Consider the following 20,659-nt stretch of genomic DNA (forward strand, 5'->3'; position numbering starts at 1 on the left):
ACAGGACTTGGCCCTCTCTGTCTCTGTGGCGCCTTGCACCGTGTCCAAATAACGTGGGGAGGGACTCAGGAAACAGTGATCAAGTGTGACTGGCATAGTGGTTGCTGGGAGAACAGACAAGGTTCTCTCTCACGATGTACAGATTTCAGATCAGGAAAAGTCCCAGCTGGGATAAGTTTATCAAGCATCTCCCATGGGCAAGATAGGCTGTGGCCAGAGCCTTGAAGTACACGGTAGAAGGTGAGCCAGTCTTCCCAGGCCTGGGCTTCAAGTGATGAGACAAGATATAACCTCCCAGAGAATTCCCATAATGCAATCGGGAAAGAGCCGTGCCCAGTAGAGGCAGGGGAAAGTGACTCCAGAGACTCCAGGAAGGCTTCCTGGAAGAGGTGGAACGTGAGCGGCATAGGATTTTGAGAGAAGAGATAGAATGGGCTGATGGAGATTCTACTGGTGGAGGCTCAGGTTGACCTAAGGGCTGGCAGCAGTGGAGGCTCCCGATGAGTGAGTTTGAGGGGGCTCTTTAGCTCAGTCTGGTTGAGGCAGAGGCTTTCTGTAGGAGTGTGGCGTGACCTGAGTGTTGGGCACGTGGTCAGGACTGAGCTTTAAAAGTGAATGAGAGGGGCCATACATGATGGCTCGAGCCTATAATCCCATCACTTTGGGAGACCGACGCTGGCAGATCATCTGAGGTCAGGAGTTTGAGACCAATCTGGGCAACCCGGTGAAACTCTGTACTAAAAATACAAAAATTAGTTGGGCGGGGTGGTGGGTGTCTGTAATCCCAGCTACTCAGGAGGCTGAGGCAGGAGAATTGTTCGATCCCGGGAAGTGGAGGGTGCCATGAGCCGAGATCGTGCTGCTGCACTCCAGCCTGGGTGACAGAGTGAGACACTGTCTCAACAACAACAATAACAACAACAATAATAATAATAATAATAGAGAGGGAAGGAAGGCGGGGCATGATGCCATTTAAATCTCTGAGCATCTTATAGCATTGTTTACATCCCAGCTTTTCACTGACATTTCCTTTACCCCCACCCATACGTCATGGCCCTGGCTCTGTCCTGCATTTTCTCTTTCCGGTCCCTCTGTCCCCAGCCCCATGTGCCAGATTGCTGCAGTGTGGCAGGGAGGGCTGCTGGCATCCCAGCCATTTCCTGCCCCCAGGCCACCCACCCTTCTCGGATCTAGCGCAGCCTTGCCCTCCATATGTATGACCTCACCTCTATGGCAGCCGGGAAGCCGGGCTCCTGTTTCCTGCCTGTTTACCCTGGCTCAGCGACAGGTAGATCATGTGGCACTGCTGGGATGCCAGCCGCGTGAGTCTCCGGCAGTGGGCACAGGTGGGAGGGCAGGGGGCATTCCTCTGGGCTGACTCGAGCCCGGCCTGCCTGGCACGAGACCCCCTGCTTCTGCAGGGAGCTCAAGGGCTTGCTCACGGCTGCCCTGGTTCTGCACTGGGCCGCTGAGTCATCGCTCAGCAGAAAGGCAGGCCTCTGAGTCACGCTGCAGCCCCAGACTGGACAGTGAGTGCTTTGTGGGACTGTCCTGGGCTTTCCTGTTTCTCTGAGAGTTTAAAGGGGGTCCTAAATTGTCACATGACCCTCTCTGATGCTGGATAGACACTCTAGGTCTTTTGCACCCTGGTCATTTTACGGGCCTGTGGCTGGATGCCAGGTCACCATCAGAGACACATCCCTCAATCTCGGTCTGCCTCACAGGATCCAGAATCGAAGAGTTCAATTCAAGTCAGCAGCTGAGTTACAGGAAAGCAGCCAAGGTGATGATTAAGCAAGTCCAGGCAGGAATCAACCAGGCAAGATTTCGGGAGGAGAGGGCTGGGTGGCGTGTCCTGGCAGGGCCATAGGAAGAGCATACGCATCTCCTGAGTCTTGCATATTTTGTGAGTGTCTTGAAAGGGCCTTGAGAATCTGCCTGCTACCATGAAGAAGAGGTGCAGGAATGCCATTTATCCACTGGCACAAAGTAGCACGTTCGGTGTGCACTGAGCTTGTGGATCCCCGTCCTGAGCCGAAGATGCTGATGCTTTATACCCATTTCATGGTTGAAGACATTGAAGGTGCAGAAGAAGATACTGTCTTAGAGTCAGAGTCACAGAGCTAGGAAGCAGCATGTCTGGGATTTGACCCCAGCCCTGTCTGACTCAGTTTACCATTTTGAACTACCCGATTCAAGTTAGGTTTCTCTCCTCTTTCTCCCACTTGGCTGCTGGAATCTTCCCTAAGGGCCGTAGCTGTCTGCAGTGACTATTGAGGTATAACAAGTGTATTTTGGAGTCCTGCTGTCCCTGTGGATTGAGCCGGTGAAGCCCCGAGGCACTCTAGGGGTGGATGGATTAGGAGCTGGGGGCCTTGGCTGTAAAGACCCCTAAGGGTTAGTGTCTGGAGAGTGGGGGATGGAAATGAATCTTGGTGTGTGGAAATTGGGTGCCTCACTGACCCTGAGAAAGAGCCCTTGTTGAGGCTGTAAGGTGCCTCTGGCCTAAGAGAAACCCTCTAGGGTTCAGGCCCCAGCTGTACCCTCCTTTAGTCAGATGGCTCTGCAGGGTCATTTCTGCTGGCCCTGGCAGACACTGGACTAGATCAGTGTTTTTTTCTTTTCTTTTTTTTTTTTTTTTTTTTGAGTTGGAGTCTTGTTCTGTCACCCAGGCTAGAGTTCAGTGGCCTGATCACAGCTCACTGCAACCTCTGCCTCCTGGGTTCAAGTAATTCTCCTGCTTCAGCCTCCCGAGTAGCTGTGATTACAGGCCCTCACCTCTATGCCTAGCTAAGTTTTGTTTCACCATAGCATTTCACCATGTTGGCCAGGCTGGTCTTGAACTCATGACCTTAGGTGATCTGCCCTCCTCAGCCCCCCAAGGTGGTGGGATTACAGGCATGAGCCACTGCACCTGACCTACATTAGTGTTTCTAAAGCGTAGTCCCTTCCCTCTCCCGGGAAGGGGGCATCCGCAAGTGGGTGAGGGGATCGGAATCTGTATTGGTAGCACACTCCCCAGGAGAGGCTGGAGGGCACCTTTCCCCACCAGTGAGTTTGCTCAGGACAGTGTTTTTCTTGGGCCTGCATTTGAAAGAATTGTCCTCTGAGCTAATCACTAACTGTAAAAGTGGATAGAGCTCATGTGAAAATGAAAATTTCTGGCTTCCCTTGTGGGAAGCCGAGGCACGAAACGTATGGCTGGTAGGGGTGGGGGTCCCACAGCTGTGCAGCCGCCCTGGCTGGAGCCCCTCAGCAGTGTCCCGTGCTCGTGGTCCTCTCCCTTCTCCATAACTGCCTCCCTTCCTGACCAGCCACCTGACGATGCCATTGACCTTCAAGTTCATACATTGTTTTTCTTTTAGAAAAGAGAGATGAGAAATATTTCTTGTGCCTACATCTTTCTTAAAAGCAGAGCGAGAAACTTGAGGACTCCATATTTCTAGAAAAACAAGAGTGGGCATCCCTCTTCCCTGAAAGGAGGAAATTCCATACCTGCCCTCCATGGATGTAGACAAAAGAATTGGTGTCCTTTTGGTGTATGGAGGGCTTTTTCTTTTTTCCCATGGAGTGAGGGGGGTGGTTAGGGTTTGGGGCACATGAAGTGTAGGGCTTAGTGGGCATGCTGGAGTGGCTGGTGTCCCGGGAAGGCTTTTTTTTTTTTTTTTTTTTTTTAATAGTTTAAGTTCTGGGTTACACTTGCAGAATATATAGGTTTGTTATATAGGTATACATGTATCATGGTGGTTTACTGCACCCATCAACCCATCCTGGGAAGGCTTTTATAGACACGATGTGGCAGGGCTGGGACTCTAAGTGCTTTTAGCCAGCTATATTAAAATGGAATCCAGTGTCAGTTTTTTTTTTTTTTTTTTTGAGATGGAGTTTTGCCCTGTTGCCCAGGCCAGAGCGCAGTGGCCTGATCTCGGCTCACCGCGACATCCGCCTGCCTAGTTCAAGTGATTCTCATGCCTCAGCCTCCTGAGCAGCTGGGGCTTTGGGTGCACGCTGCCATGCCCAGCTAATTTTTGTACTTTTAGTAGAGATGGGGTTTCACCATATTGGCCAGGCTGGTCTCGAACTCCTGACCTCATGTACCACCCACCTTGGCCTCCCAAAGTGCTGGGATTACAGGTGTGAGCCACTGCACCTGGCCGTTCTTATATTCTTAGAACATACAGAACAACCAGGTATGGGCTTCTTATCTAGTGAGGCAGGGGAGGAAAGACTAGGAACAATGTATGTGGGTGCCCACCTCATGCTGGGCATGACCTTTTATTGAGGAACAATGAGTGGAAGAAGCAGCTTGCTCATGTCTCAAAGTGGCAGAGTCTGAACTTGAACTGTGGTGTCTATGTTTCGAGCTTGCCTCCTTCCTACAACCCGAGATGGCTCCTCCTAAATAATTCAGTGGCAAACATCACACAGGCAGTAACCTCACATAAGGAGCTGTGAGGCTGGGGCAGAAATATCCATTGCTGGCCTGCGAACTATTCACACAGGTCTGACTCCCTGCCCAGGACCTGGCTGCCCTGGCTCTATGGAATCCCTTTGTGACTTCCGTCTGAACTGAGCAGGTATGGGGCCATGTTGAACTTGGAGAAATCTGTGCAGGAGTCAGACTTAGGCTTTAGAGTCACCTGGGGTTGAATCTCGGGACTGCTATGTATTTAACCTGTCCCAGCCTCAATTGCTTTGTCTGTGAAATGGGGATGATACCTTCTACGTCAAAGGTAGTCGCATGAGGTTCTCATGCACTGAGGCCCGTGGCCATCATTTGTTTCTTTGTCTCTACAAGCAGAGAGGCTGAGTCACACAGATCCCGAGGGGAGATCACTTTCTCTTCCCACCTTAGGTGTATCATCTCCACCTCCTTAAGCTTGTATTATCTGGGTGTGGTGAGCCTCAGGAATAATGCTGTGACATCAAGCCCCATGAACACCTCCTTTCACATGGACCCGTGACCAGCTGCGGCTGCCAGTGGTGACGAGAACTGACGACGCTCCAGGGCTGCCGGGAACGGTGCATGTGCTTCTGGGCAGGGCACTTCCTAGAACCCCCAGGCTGCTCTGTGAAGAGAACCAGCTCCCAGGGAGCTCCAGGAGGCAAGAAGCAGGTTCTGGCGGTGGTGGTGCTGGCGCAGGAGGCCAGGCTCCTGGCAGAATCGGTTTCCAGCTCTGGGCACTGGGGTGCAGTATGCAACCAGCAACAGGCTGCTCAGATGCCAGGCACCACCGGAACCAAAATCTTCTCAAAGCATCTTCAGAAGGCAAGGACAGAGCGAAGCATTCCAGAGAGGAGCATTTGGGGAAAAGTTTTCTTGGAGCTTCGGAGCTCAGGGAGTGCCATGGGGGAGACTCACGAGGTTGATGCCTGCTGACAGTCCTGTAGAGAAGATAACTGTGAGCTCTCCGTCTCCTGTGGAGTTTAGCGCTTGGCCAGGTGGCCATTTCTCTCCCTCCTGCTGGGCGACCTTATCCAGGGCAAGGGGCTCCTTGAAGAGTGTCTTTCACATGGAAGCATTCCCAGAATGGTGGCTTGTGACCCATGGTAGTGGTTTGAACTTGGGATGGCTCTGCAGACGTGTCTCCAGCCTCCCTCCTCCTTGGTGTACTGATGTCGTGTTGCCTGGGAACCTGTTACCTCCCCTCTTCGTCATGATTTCACATCAGTATCCCCCTTCTCCTATGCTTCTGTCTTCCTTTTACCATTTCATATTTTTTTCTCTCATTCATTCATTCATTCAGTTCCACCTAGCCACCCTTTCATCTCACCAGCCTTCCACTTAGCTAGCCTTCCAACCAACTATCCTTTTATTTTGTTTTGAGGCAGAGTATTTCTTTTGTTGCTCAGGCTGGAGTGTAATGGTGTGATCTCGGCTCACTGCAACCTCTGCCTCCCAGGTTTAAGCGATTCTCCTGCCTCAGCCTCCGAAGTAGCTGGGACGACAGGCACCCACCACCATGCCTGGCTAATTTTTGTATTTTTAGTAGAGATGAGGTTTTACCATGTTGGCCAGGCTAGTCATGAACTCCTGACCTCAGGTGATCTGCCTGCCTCAGCCTCCCAAAGTGCTGGGACTACAGGTATGAGCCACTGTGCTCGGCCCCAACAAACTATCCTTTCATCCAGCTACCTTTCTTCCCAGACCCCCATTCCGCCTAACCATCCTTCCAGCCAACCACCCTTTTATTGCCTAGCCACGGTCCACTGGGCATTGTGCCAGGCTTTGAAGGTGCCCAGATGGAGAAGAGCCAACAGAGTCCTTATCCTGATGGAGTTTATCTTCTATGGGAAGCCAAGCATAAAATTAAGTTGTTAAAGCACCGTATCGTAGGTGCTATAATATTAAATAGCAAATAGCAGTGCTGTGTGTGTGTGTGTGTGTGTGTGTGTGTGTGTGTGTGTTTTTTAAGTAGAGACAGGGGTTGCTCCAAGTTGGTCAGGCTGGCCTCAAACTGCCAAACTCCAGGGATCCACCCACCTCGGCCTCCCAAAGTGTTGGAATTATAGGTGTGAGCCACTATGCCTGGCCTTAACATTTAAAAAACTTGCTTTACGTATCTTTCCGTATTTCATTATGCACCTGTATAGGAAAGGTGCTCCATAAGTAGGTTCTTCTTCTGTGTAAAATGGGGATAAGAAGAAGCCCGTTTACATGGGGTTGTTGTGAGGATGAGGTGAAGAAAGTTGTCAACGTGCCTCACCTAGGACCAGGCACAGAGCTGGTAATGGGCGCAGGCTGCACGCCACTGCCATTGCTGATCATCAGCCACGTCGGTCCTGCGGGGTTTTCCTCTGTGTTTACCTCTTGGGAGGTGTAAACCTTTCCGTGTGTCTCTGATTGTTTTCGTGGCAGGGCCATCCACAGACCAGGAGTTTAATAGGTTCTTGATGCATTCCCAGCTTGCTATTGAGAGATATTTTACCAGTCACCACTTCACAGGCAATGTTAGGGGGTGCTGAGGCAACCTGCAATAGTGTGAGCATTCTAATTGCTGCAGCAAACTCTTTTAACAAATTTTAACTTTTGTGGCCGGGTGTGGTGGCTCACGCCTGTAATCCCAGCACTTTGGGAGGCTGAGGTGGGTGGATCACTTCAGATCAGGAGTTTGAGACCAGCCAGGCCAACATGGTGAAACTGCATCTCTACTAAAAATACAAAGATTAGCCAGGTGTGGTGGCAGGTGCCTGTAACCACAGCTACGAGGGAGGCTGAGGCAGGAGAATCACTTGAATCCAGGAGGCAGAGGTTGCAGTGAGCTGAGATCACACCACTGCACTCTAGCCTGGAAGACAGAGTGAGACGCCATCTCAAAAAAAAAATTAACTTTTAATTTTTGTTTTTTAAAGACAGGGTCTCACTTTTTCACCCAGGCTGGATTGCAGTGGTACGTTCATAGCTCAATTCATAGTTCATAGTTTAGATCCTCTGGGCTCAAGAGATTTTCCCACCTCAGACTCCCAGCCTCCCACAGGTGCTCACTCCCATGCCCAACTAATTTTAGAATATTTTTTGTACACATGGGGTCTTACTGTGTTACCAGGCTTGTCTCAAACTCCTGGCCTCAGGCAATCCTCTTGTCCAGGCCTTCCTAGATGCTGGAATTATGGGTTGAGCCACTGCGCTCCACTTGCAGCAAACTCTTAAAACAGGAGAGGGGAACTACATCTTCTTATAAAGTTGCTTTTCTTTGACTGCTGGTGTGGTTGGCCAGCTTTTTATGTTTATTGCTTATTTGTGTTTGTTAACTGGTCATTTCCTCTGGGGCGTTAGCAATTTTTTTCTCATTGATTTGTAAGATCTGTCTTGATTAACTTGTGAATTTTGCTGATGGTGGAACGGGTGCCCCACAGTAAGTCCTCTTTGTTAGGCATCCTGTCCCTGGAACAGACGCCTCCATTTCTATGGGGGCCATTTCTTTACAAATCTGCATCTGATTGTGGTACCAAACCACGCTTTGCAAGTGAATACAAGGTTCTGCCCCATTAATCCGGGCAGTTGCCAGTTTTATTTATTTATTTCCGAGACTGTGTCTTACTCTGCCACCCAGGCTGGAGTGCAATGGCAGGATCTTGGCTCACTGCAACCTCCGCCTCCTGTGTTCAAGCAATTCTCCTGGCTCAGCTTCCTGAGAAGGGGGGATTACAGGTATTGGCCACTGCTAATTTTTTTGTATTTTTAGTAGACACAGGGTTTTACCATGTTGGCCAAGCTGGTCTCTAACTATGGACCTCATGATCCACCTGCCTCAGCCTCCCAAAGTTCTGGGATTACAGGTGTGAGCCACCGCACTGGCCACTTGCCAGTTTTAAATGTTCTCAGATGAGTGGCATTTGCCAAGGATCTTCTGTCTTCCCTTCTGTCTTCGTAAACAAAAAATCCTACTCATTTCCAGTGTCAGTTTCAAAGTCATGTATTCTGGGAGCCCCACCTTAAACCGCTGAATTAGCTGTTGGGATGGGGGTGGACTTCTTGGCGCACCAGTTGCAGTTTCTTTCTTAGATGGGTGCTTGTGTGAACATTTTAGTAATGTCTGCTTCTCTGCTAAGAACAGGGACCATGTCTCTTTTATATTTTGGTGTGCATAGCCCCAGCCCTTAGCAAAGTGCTGGCTTAGAAGCCAAAGCCCAGAGGGGTAGAATGACTTGCTGAGGTCCCCCAGGTTGGACCCAGAGTATCTGGGACCAGGTGTCTGGGCTCACCTTCAAGCTGGGTCCCCCAGGACCCTGTGCACCTGTGGCCAGGGCTTTGCTTTGGTGCCTGGGTGAGAGCAGTAAGAGTTGCTGGGGTGCCAGGCCTTTGCTCCTGTGCCTGCTGGCATCACCGATTCCGGGTTATTTTGGCTTAGTGCAGATGGAGCGAGATGTAGGGGAAAGATTGGGACTGGCTTCCAGGAGATTGCCACAGCCCTGCCCTAAACCCTGCATGGCTTTCCTGGGCCTGCCATCCACAGGGAAAGAAGCCTCTTTCCTCACAAGCTGAAGCTTGAAATCAACCAAGAACTCCGGTTCAGCAGCTCCAGGCTGGAGAAGCTGCGGGTAGGGTGTGGGTTTGCAGTTGGGGTGGGGCAGGAAAGAAAGGTTACTTAGGGGAAGGGTCAGGTAAATTTGATGTGGGTTGGAATGCTGGGTTCCTGGGTGTGCAGGGATGAAAGAGACCTGGGGCAGGGGAGAGAACCTGCCAGCCCCCTGCTGTGTGAGTTTGGGCATGCTTCCAACCCCTGGGAACCTCAGCCTCCTGTCTGTAAAATGGAGCTAATGAGGCCTGCTGTCAGGGTTTGCGGACAAGATTCAGTAACTCGATGTCTGCTCCTGGCCCTTGGCAAGCATTCAGTAAATTTGTTGTATTTAAACAAATTTTTTGGCGGTCTTTTTTTTTTTTTTTTGAGACAGAGTCTTGCTCTGTCACTCAGGCTGGAGTGCAGTGGCACAATCTCAGCTCACTACAACCTCCACCTCCTGGGTTCAAGCGATTCTCCTGCCTCAGCCTCCTGAGCAGCTGGTGCTACAGGCATGTGCCATCATGCCCGGCTAATTTTTGTATTTTTAGTAGAGATGGGGTTTCACCATGTTGGCCAGGATGGTCTTGAACTCCTGACCTCTTGATCCACCCTCCTCAGCTTCTCAGAGTGCTGGGATTACAGGCGTGAGCCACTGTGCCGGGCCACATTCGATAAATTTTGGTTTCTTCTGCCCGCCCCCGCCACCTTGCCTTCTTTTATTCTTTTCCTGTTGCTTTTCACAAAGGACATGTGCTGAAGGTGGCAGGATACTTCTAACATAGAGAAATTCTCAGCGGAGGCAATGGGAACTAGAGATGGAGATTCTCTTGCTCACCAAAGCACTAGATGTAGATGGCAGAGACTACCTACTCCTAGAGGGACCTGGCTAAGAGGATCTAAGCTCAGAGCTAGTCTGACTGCTTGAGATTCATATGGGGTTGTAGACAGCAGGCTGGCTTGAACACCAGTGTTCAATCCCACATCTAATTCTTACAGCTGCCTGGCCCTGGGTGAGTCTCTTGCCACTATTTCTTCATCCTGAAGTGGGCACCAGATTACTGCACCCCAGTTTGGATGAGGAACCCCAGGAGGAGGAGGTGACTGAAATCATCCAGGGTTCACTGGAATCAGGGTGTTCCTGGCTTTTCCAGAGGGATGAAGTGGTAGGTGCCAATCTGAGGGCTTTGCAGATATTGAACAGCCACCTGAGGACTGGCGTAAACCTGCGTGTGGCAGACGGAATTATGCTTCTCCCAAAGAGGTTCACATCCTGATCTCTGGAACGTAGGGATGGCATATGCCATACAGGGAAGGGAAATTAAAGTCACAGGTGGAATTAAAGCTGACCTTAAAAGAGGGAGATTCTTTTAGATTATCCAGAGGGTCCAGTGTAATCACAGGGGTCTTTTTTTTTTGAGATGGAGTTTTGTTCTTGACACCCAGGCTGGAGTGCAATGACACGATCTTGGCTCACGGCACCCTCCGCCTCCCAGGTTCAAGAGATTCTTTTGCCTTAGCTTTCTGAGAAGCTGCGATTACAGGCACGTACCACCACGCTCAGCTATTTTTTTATTTTTTATTTATTATTTTTTTTTTCATTTTTACTAGAGACAGTGTTTCTCCATGTTGGTCATACTGGTCTTGAACTCCTGACCTCAGGTGATCCGGCCGTCTCAGCCTCCCAAATTGCTGGGATTACAGTCATGAAGGTGCTATGTGACAAGTGACGTTGTTGGCTTTGAGGATGGAGAAAGGGATCATGAGACAAGGAATAAGAACAGTCCCTAGAAGTTGAAAAAGGCAAGGAAAGAGGCACTCCCCGAGAGCCTCTAGGAGGGAACGCACTCCTGGTAACACTCAGGGAGACCCATTTTGAACTTTGTATCTTCAGGAGTGTATCATCATAAATGTGGGTGGATTTAAGTCACTGAGGTTGCAGTAGTTTGTTCCGGCAGCCCTAGGAAGTGAGTGTGATGGATGCAGCATTTGATGGCCAGCCTGGTGTCCAGCCCGTGGGGGGTGGGAGCTGAGGGCAGCCCAAGGGAAATGTCCTTTGGGTGTGGCACTGGCAGGCAAACCCTTATTTGGGTGTGATCGTCTGTGAGTTGGGGCGCTGAAGCTGCCTGGTGACCTGGCAGGGTTGGCTGAAGTAGTCAGGGTTTGCAGATCAGTGAGATAAAGGGGTCTGCAGAAATGTCACAGTCCATGGCCTCTCCCTCTGACAGCCCAACCCTGCCTCTGGCTGCCTGGCCAAGATGACGTGATGGTCAATTAGGGACCGCTTCCCCTCCTGTCTGCTGTTTGAATTGTTGGTCTATTGGAGTTCTCAGGAGCCCTTGGCAAGTACCCTTAAGCCCCAGACAATCTGCTCCTCCAGCTCATCATGTCTGCTGGCTGTGCCCCGGCCCTGGGCCCAGTACCTTCATGGTCTTTCTTATTTTTTTTTGTAGTGGTGCTATGTCAGCTCACTGCAACCTCCGCCTCCCGGGTTCTAGAGATTCTCTTGCCTCAGCTTCCCTAGTAGCTGGGACTACAGGCAAGTGACACCATACCCGGATAATTTTTTTGCATTTTTAGTAAAGATGGGGTTTCACTGTGTTGGCCAGGATGGCCTCGATCTCCTGACCTTGTGACCTGCCTGCCTCGGCCTCCCAGTGTTCTGGGATTACAGGTGTGAGCCACCATGCCTGGCTCCCTTTGTGGTCTTTCTTGACACAAATTCCAACTCCTGCAGATGATGGGACCCTCTTGAGCTGTCTGCGTAAGGAGCATGGGTCCGCTTTCCTGCCCCTGACCCACAGCAATAGGATACCAGGGCAGAGTGGGGCTGGGTGACAGAGATGCTGGTGCTCTCTGAGCTGAGGCCCACTGCTGACCTGCTGGGGCTTGTCATGATCTTGGATCATAGACACTGGGACATCCTGCCTCGCCTCAGTGTCCTCTCCAACTCCCTCTCCCTCAGCATCAGAGGAATGAAGGAGGTCTGGAGAAATAGGCCCTGTCAATCGAGACAGGAGTGGGCTGGGAGAGCATGGGGTGGTCACAAAGGGGAAGGAGATGGGGGATAGAGAGAGGAAACTTCCAGGCTGGGCGTGGTGGCTCACGCCTATAATGCAAGCACTTTGGAGGCCAAGGCGGGCAGATCACCTGAGATCGGGAGTTCAAGGCCAGCGTGACCAACATGGTGAAACGCCATCTTAAAAAAAAAAAAGGGAGAGGAACTTTCCATCTGGTGGGTTCCAGGATAGTGGGGAAGCAGTGGTGGAAGCAGCTGCAGAGACCTCAGTCTGTGTTGGAGGCTCAGTGAATCGCTGGCGAATGCAGGCATCACTGCAGGAGACCCGACTGTCATGTACTGTGTGTGCATCTGTATTAGTGTGCAGGGAAGATCGTGGGCTTGGAGATCTGGGCAGATCTCGCCTCGTGTTCACTAACCCTCCGTAGTGCTACACTTTATGCCGAGTAAACAGCCACCAGGGAGCCTTGGGCCATTTCAGAGGAAGGCTCCTTGTGCCTGTGAGGAGCTTGCACAAATGCTACGTGTGTTTGTGTGTAAGGCTTGCATTCACGTGGAGGCCGACTTTAAACCCAAGTCATCAGCGGGGCAGTGCACGGGTTGCTCACCTGAGGGTGAGGCTCTTCCAAGTGGTTTCCACCTGGGGCCTGGCTTGGCTGGCCCCAGGTGCCCTCCTCACTTCTGCTCAAGACCTGCCTGCGGCCTTCCTCGGGCTACCTTGACCAGAATGCTAGGAATGGCTGAGGATGCTGCCTGGGCCTGCGTTTGGCCTCAACCAAGGTCAGGCTGTCAGGGAGGAAGAAGGGGGAGGGGCACACTTGCCTGGGAGGATGGAGGAGGAGGGGTCCCAGCCACCGCAGCCTGGCAGTCCTTTTTTTGTGCAAACGAGACCCATCAGCTCCTCTGCCTGGACCCACCCTCACCCCTGTTTACTCCTTAGCAGTTAGAGGGGTGGGAGGTGAGGAATTTTGTGGGGGAATTAGCTCGGATCTTGAGGTACACATTCCTTGGCAGTATCCCTGGCTTGGCCAGCAGCTCGCTGACACCTGGCTGGAATAACAATGAGCAATGCTCCTGGAGGATGCCCAGCCTGGGAGGGCTCTGCTGAGCCAGCACCTACTCCCGCCTTTCCGTCCTCACTCTGCCTTCCTCCCTGACAAAGGCTGGGCTATTGGCATGGTAATGCCCTCTGGGCTGGCCTGGTTGAAGGTGAAAAATGAACTTCGGGGGGACAGCCCCGAGACTGCAAGTGGCTGTGCAGTCTCATTTTTTATGCAGATATGTTAGGGGATGTGTGGTGACTCGTGGGGTGGGGAGAAGGGGACTGGGGAATCTAGGACCTGAAGCTAAGATCTTGTGAGATGTCATCCTTTATGGAGCATCTCCAGATGAAAGTGTCCCAGAGGCCCGAGATCACTCACCCTCTGCCCCCTAATACAATCACGGTGGCTGCTTCCTGCTGAGTCTGAAGTATGCCTTCACTGAGGGTAGGACATCCATCTCAGCTATCATCAAAGGAAAACGTGACCGGAGCGTGAGGTTCCTTTCTCCGTGATCTTCTCTCTGTCCTTGTCTGCCAGTGTTTTTTTCCTTTACTTTTAAAATAATCTTTGTCTTATGATGAAATAGATGTTTATTTTGTTTGACAAAGAATTGTATAGCACTTCCAGAAACTAGGTAACTCTTCTAAGTCCTTTGCAGATATTAACTCATTTAATTTAATCCCATAGCAGCCTTGCCAGGTGGTGGGAAGACAGAGAGGTTATGGTACCTCTGAGAGCTCTTTGGGCTGTAAGCCTTCAGGATCTGTGGCATTTTCCTCTCAGCTCCACTGCCTGGAAATAAAATAGTGCTGATTTCCAGGATCCAGGCCTATAGTTGATTCTATCAGTTTCCTATCACTTGAATCTCAGGTTTTTTTTTTTTTTTTTTTTTTTTTTTTTTGTGCTCAGGTTGGAGTGCAGTGGCATGATCTCTGTTCACTGCAACCCGGACCTCCTGGGTTCAAGCAGTTTTCATGCTTCAGCTCCCAGAGTAGGTGGGATTTCAGGCTCATGTCAAGACACCCAGCTAATTTTTTTGTATTTTTAGTGGAGGCGGGTTTTTGCCATGTTGGCCGGGCTGGTCTCCAACTCCTGACCTCAGGTGATCCGCTCGCCTCGGCTTTCCAGAGTGCTGGGATTACAGGTGTGAGCCTAGTGCCTGGCCCAGAGGTTTCTTTTCTTTTTTTTTTTTTCTTCAAATGGTTCTATGTGTATAATTTGGCATCCTATTATTTCTCCTTCCTTTTAACATACACACACACACACACACATTGTATTATCTCTTTACTTTTTAAAAGTTTCTCGGGCTTTAAGATTTGTTTAAAATTTCACCCATGGGCACTGCTGTGATCTTCAGGCACACTTTGTATTCAGGAGTCGCTTCTGCTGGACCAAAGTCAATAATAAGCCGCTTAGGACGCTGTAGATGATGGAGATGATATTGACTGGAGGCCTAGGGGTCTGGTTCAGGATGGACTCAACAAGTTTGCAGGTTCCATATTGTGACAATTACAGTGAATTATTTAAGCAGTTGTTAGTAAATCATGAAGTTGCCACCATTATTCTTGATTTCATTTATTTACCTATTTTAAGATGGAGTCTCACTCTTGTTGCCCAGGCTGGAGTGCAATGCGACGATTTTGGCTCACCCTTTTTTTTTTTTTTTTTTTTTTTTTTTTGGAGACGGGGTTTCATTTTTTTTACCCAGGCTGGAGTGCAATGGCGTGATCTCGGCTCACCGCAACCTCCGCCTCCTGGGTTCAGGCAATTCTCCTGCCTCAGCCTCCTGAGTAGCTGGGATTACAGGCACGCACCACCATGCCCAGCTGATGTTTTGTATTTTTAGTAGAGATGGGGTTTCACCATGTTGACCAGGATGGTCTTGATCTCTTGACCTCGTGATCCATCCGCCTCGGCCTCCCAAAGTGCTGGGATTACAGGCTTGAGCCACCGCGCCCGGCCTTTGGCTCACTCTTAACCTCTGCCTCCTGGGTTCAAGTGATTCTCCTGCCTCAGCCTCCTGAATACCGGAATTACAGGCACAAGCCACCACGCCCAGCTAATTTTTGTGTTTTTAGTAGAGACAGAGTTTCACCACATTGCCCAGGCTGGTCTCGAACTCCTGACCTCAGGTGATCCACTCACCTCCTCCTTCCAAAGTGCTGGGATTACAGGTGTGAGCCACCACACTCAGACTATTCTTTATTACTAAACAACAAAATGATGCTAATGCTTTCAAGTATGTATTGTACTTATTAGTTAGTGTTAAACTTTGCAGTGTTGGACTAATACCATAAGTCAAAGGGGCAAAGAAGATGGTAGACAATACCAACCTTTCCCATTAGGCTCTTTCCCTCCTGTTTTTCTGAGACCTTAAGGAACTGGTTGTTTCTACTGTTCTCTGCTACTTTATAACTTGTAAGCTTGAGAATGTTTGTCATTTACAAATTTTACCTTATAATAGAAGAAGTTAGTAACCAATTGTACTGGATTGAATAGTATCCCCCCAAAATTCATGTCTGTATGAACTTCAGAACATGGCATTATTTGGATGTAGGGCCTTTTTTCTTTTTCTTTTTCTTTTTTTTTTTTGAGACGGAGTCCTGCTCTGTTGCCCAGTCTGGAGTGCAGTGGCACCATCTCAGCTCACTGCAACCTCCGCCTCCTGGGTTCAAGTGATTCTCCTGCCTCAGCCTCCTGAGTAGCTGAGATTCTAGGCACCCGCCGCTACGCTTGGCTAATTTTTGTATTTTTAGTAGAGATGGGGTTTCACCATGTTAGCCAGGATAGTCTCAATCTCCTGATGTCGCGATTGGCCCACCTTGGCCTCCCAAAGTGTTGGAATTACAGGTGTGAGCCCCCGTGCCTGGCGGACATGTGGTGTTTTTAGATGTCATTACTTAAGATGATATCATATTGGATTAGGGTGAGGGCTAAAGCCAATGACTGATGTCGTTAGAGGAGAGGAGAGGGTCATAGGGAAGAAAGATTTGTAGAGATACAGGGAAAAGTCCCTGTGACTGCAGAGGCAGAGATTGGCCATGTGACCACAGAGGAAGACCACAGGGGCAGGTTCAAGCCAAAGAGCTCCAAGGATGGCAGGAAGCCACCAGATGCCAGAAAGAGGCCAGGAAGATTCTTTCATGGAGCTTCAGAGGGAGCACAGTCCTGCTGTCACGTTGATCTTGGACATCGAGCCTCCAGAACTGTAAGAGAATGCATTTCTACTGATATGAGCCACCCACTTTGTAGCAATTTGTTATGGCTGCCCTCAGAAACTAAGACGGTAGCCAACACAGAACCAAATACCCTTTGGGGGTTGAGGGAAGTGGAGCGGGAGAGTGAGCGGCACTGCCTCCTTTACTTAGGACTACTTGGTAAATATTTGCTGAATGAAGGAAAGATGAAGCGTCTGTGGAACTGGCCATTTCATTCTGCGTTTGGAGGTCTGAGAGCTCTTGAGATGTCTAGACAAACATCCTCTTCAGCTAGAGGAAGCTCCTTCTCCCACTTACTAGCTATGAGCACTTGGGCAGATGGCTTTACATTTCTGGGCCTCAGTGACCTTACTTGCAAAGTTGTCTGGGTCAAGGCAATGATTAAATGCAATGATGCATGCAGAGCCCCAGCGTGCAGCCTGAGAATGTGAGCCCTTATTGTTTATATTGTTTGCCAAAGTGGTGAGTAGTGTTGGTGAATATGCCCTGTTTCCTATTAACTCTGTGACAGCCGAAGTCACACGTCCCTTATGCTGCCTCCACCTCCTCCTTCTCCTCCTCTTCTCTGTCCAGTGACTGGGGAGGGCAGGAAGTTCAAAAGGTAAGATGCTGAATTAATTCCTGTCCTCCTGGACTGTACTCCAGATCACCTTGTGGATGGGTTGAATAACCAAGCCCTGTCTACATCCTCTGCAAGGAAAACATAAAGACAGAGAGCAAATCAAAAGCATGTAATGCAGAGGAATGCTTACTGCCAGCTGTGTGCTCCGCCACGGAGCACCAGGAGAGGCTGCCTGGGACAAGGACGCTGTGTATAGCTGACACTTCTCCATGTTTTGGCCTGGAGTTAGCACATACAACTGTCTTTCTGCTGATGTGATACCCAGGAGCCCTCTCAGGGGATGGCAAACCTCAGAATAAATGTGGTTTTTACTCATGGGAATGCAGGGAAGTGGATATGAGAACTTCTATGTCTTCTTCTTTCTTTTAGTTTTTTGAGATGAACTTTTACTCTTGTTGCCCAGGATGGAGGGTAGTGGCATGATCTAGGCTCACTGCAAACTACCTCCCGGGTTCAAGTGATTCTCCTACCTCAGCCTCCCAAGTAGCTGGGATTACAAGTGTACGCCACCATGCCCAGCTAATTTTGTATTTTTAGTAGAGGTGGGGTTTCTCCATGTTGGTCAGGCTGGTCTCGAACTCCGGACCTCAGGTGATCCGCCTGCCTCTGCCTCCCGAAGTGCTGGGATTACAGGCGTGAGCCCCCACACTCGGCAAAAACTTTTGTATCAAATAGACATTAGCGAGGAGAGGGATGCTTCACATCCTAGGTTTGTGTGATGTTGGCCCAGCTGACTAGTTCTTTGCAGGTTTTGCTGCTGGGGAAGGTATGCACAGCACACCTGGTGCCCAGGGGCCCTCTGCTTGTCTGTCCTCAGGCAGAGTCCACCAGAATTGGGTGAAGCGTGTGACTTCATCTTTGAGGAGAAGAGACAAAGATACAGCTCTTTAGTGGTGTTTTTTGACCCATAGTCAGGAATTGTTCTCACATCCCGAAGAATATCTGCAAATTGTAGGGCCAGATGCTGATTGAAAAACAAAACCCGGCCGGGCGCAGTGGCTCAAGCCTGTAATCCCAGCACTTTGGGAGGCCGAGGCGGGTGGATCACGAGGTCAAGAGATCGAGACCATCCTGGTCAACATGGTGAAACCCCACCTCTACTAAAAATACAACAAATTAGCTGGGCATGGTGGCGCGTGCCTGTAATCCCAGCTACTCAGGAGGCTGAGGCAGGAGAATTGCCTGAACCCAGGAGGCGGAGGTTGCGGTGAGCCGAGATCGCACCACTGCACTCCAGCCTGGGTAACAAGAGCGAAACTCCGTCTCAAAGAAAAACAAAACCCAGCAAAGCATCTGTACTTTTCTTTTCTGATTGCATTGCAAGTACAGTCAACAATAATATATTGTACATTTAAAAATAACTGACCAGGTACGGGGACTCATGCCCAGCACTTTGAGAGGCCGAGGCAGGTAGATCACCTGACTTCAGGAGTTTGAGACCAGCCTGACCTACATAATGAAAACCTGTCTCTACTAAAAACACACACACAAAATTTAGCTGGGCAAGGTGGCAGGTGTCTGTAATCCCAGCTACTCAGGAGGCTGAGGCAGGAGAATCACTTGAAGCCAGGAGGCGGAGGTTGCAGTGAGCCGAGATCGCACCACTGCACTCCAGCCTGGGAGACAGAGCAAGTATCTACCTGAAAATAATAACAACTAAAAGAGGCTGGGCACAGCGACTCACGCCTGTAATCCCAGCACTTTGAGAGGCCAAGGCGGGGAATTACTTGAGGTCAGGAGTTTGAGACCAGCCTGGCCAACATGGTAAAACCCTGTCTCTACCAAAAATATAAAAATAGCCGGGCGCGGTGGCTCGCGCCTGTAATCCCAACAGTTTGGGAGGCCGAGGAGGGTGGATCACGAGGTCAAGAGATCGAGATCATCCTGGTCAACACGGTGAAACCCCATCTCTACTAAAAATACAAAAAATCAGCTGGGCATGGTGGCACATGCCTGTAATCCCAGCTACTCAGGAGGCTGAGGCAGGAGAATTGCCTGAACCCAGGAGGCGGAGGTTGCGGTGAGCCGAGATCACGCCATTGCACTCCAGCCTGGGCAACAAGAGCGAAACTCCGTCTCAAAAAAAAAAAAAAAAAAAAAAAAAATATTGCTGGGTGTGGTGGTGGGTGCCTGTAATCCGAGCTACTCGGGAGGCTGAGGCAGGTGGCGGAGATTGCAGTGAACCAAGATCCTGCCACTGCATTCCAACTTGGGCAGCAGAATGAGTATCTGTCTCAAATAAATAAATAAATAAGAGTTTAATTGGATTGCTTGTACCACAAAGAAAGGGTAAATGCTTGAGGTGATGGACACCCCATTTACCCTGATGGGACTCTTATGCATTATATGCCTGTATCAGAATATCTCATGTATCCTATAAATATATATGCCTATGTACCCACAAAAATTAAAAATTAAAAAAAAAAAAACTCATTAAAAATAACTTCAAATGCTACAGAAGTGTAAAAAGTAGAAGTAGACCTGGGCCGGGCGTGATGGCTCACACCTGTAATCCCAGCACTTCGGGAGGCTGAGGCGGGTGAATCATTTGAGGTCGGGAGTTCGAGACCAGCCTGACCAACGTGGAGAAACTCCGTCTCTACTAAAAACACAGAATTAGCTGGACCGGTTGGCTCATGCCTGTAATCCCAGTTATTTGGAAGGTTGAGGCAGGAGAATTGCTTGAATCCAGGAGGTGAAGGTTGTGGTGAGCTGAGATTGTGCCGTTGCACTCCAGCCTGGGCAACAGAGTGAGACTCCGTCTCAAGTAAAAAAAAAACAAGTGACTTTTCCGTAGAATGTCATGCGTGTCCTTTGGCAGGGAATTTCAGTGGAAGCAGCCAGAAAACCCTGGCTTGGAATCTGAGCTTGATTATTTCAGTGTTTCAGGTTTCACATGGGGGGGATAGTTTGCCCACTGTCAAAAGCCATCATGCAAGTTACAGAAGACGTTTGATGAAATTATGTCCACGATGGTCTCTGGCCCTTTGTAGGTCTGATATATCTTCTTTTTCCCCACGCTGCCCCTTGCTTCTGATATTCTAGGAATCCAGACACGTTAAAGCGAAATGGCGGGACAGCCTGTCCATTTCCTGATCTGTTGCTGACTGCACCACTGAGCTGCCCTCTCCTTCCCCAGCTCCGCACCGTTCTTCCTGTTTTCCCACCCTCTCACTTACTGGTATTGACCTGCTCTGGCTGTCCTGCTTGGGGTTAGGTGAGGACATGGGGCAGCAGGCTTCCAGCCTGGAGTGCCTATGGTGTCCTAAAACAAGGGCCTGCCTCTGGCCTCTGGGTGTGTCCTCCTGAGGGTTTTAAAGAAATCTGGGCGGGCTCAGATGGAATGCCTGTTTCTCCTTGCAGCCTTCTGAAGATTCCCATGACATATCCCTGATTTACCTTCAGCTCTTTTACCTGCTGGGTAAGCATAACCCTAGATTACTTAGCATTTGGAATTAACTGAAGGAGAACATGTTCTTTTCCTTATTTGGAAAATGAATAGGAAGGAAATCCCTTCTAAGTTCTAGAAGCACAAAGATATGTTTATCCTTCAGGATCACTCTTGGCTGCTGAAAAATCATCGTGGCTAGCTTTCACTTTCATGTATGGTGGTGGCAAAAGTAGCTAATACCTATTGCATGTTTTCTGTGTGGGTGAGACCCGCTGTGCACTTTGCGTGGATTGTCTCATTTTATCCTCCCAGCAACCCTAGGAAGTAAAGGGAGTTGTTAATTTCTGAGGAGGAAGGTAAAGCT

General features: G+C 49.8%; 1 long non-coding RNA gene across 1 annotated transcript in view; it reads left to right on the forward strand.

The window, feature by feature from the left end:
• Window positions 1–904: 904 nt before the first annotated feature.
• Window positions 905–20,659, forward strand: part of LOC116529120 — a 370,222-nt gene continuing 350,467 nt past the window's right edge. The window contains exon 1 of the long non-coding RNA XR_004259387.1: window positions 905–1,322. This is a non-coding gene — a long non-coding RNA (uncharacterized LOC116529120). The remainder of the gene's footprint in view (window positions 1,323–20,659) is intronic.

The sequence above is a fragment of the Sapajus apella genome, unplaced genomic scaffold (assembly GCF_009761245.1).
Source record: "Sapajus apella isolate SASKATOON/1434 unplaced genomic scaffold, GSC_monkey_1.0 scaffold3, whole genome shotgun sequence".
Lineage (NCBI taxonomy): Eukaryota > Metazoa > Chordata > Mammalia > Primates > Cebidae > Sapajus > Sapajus apella.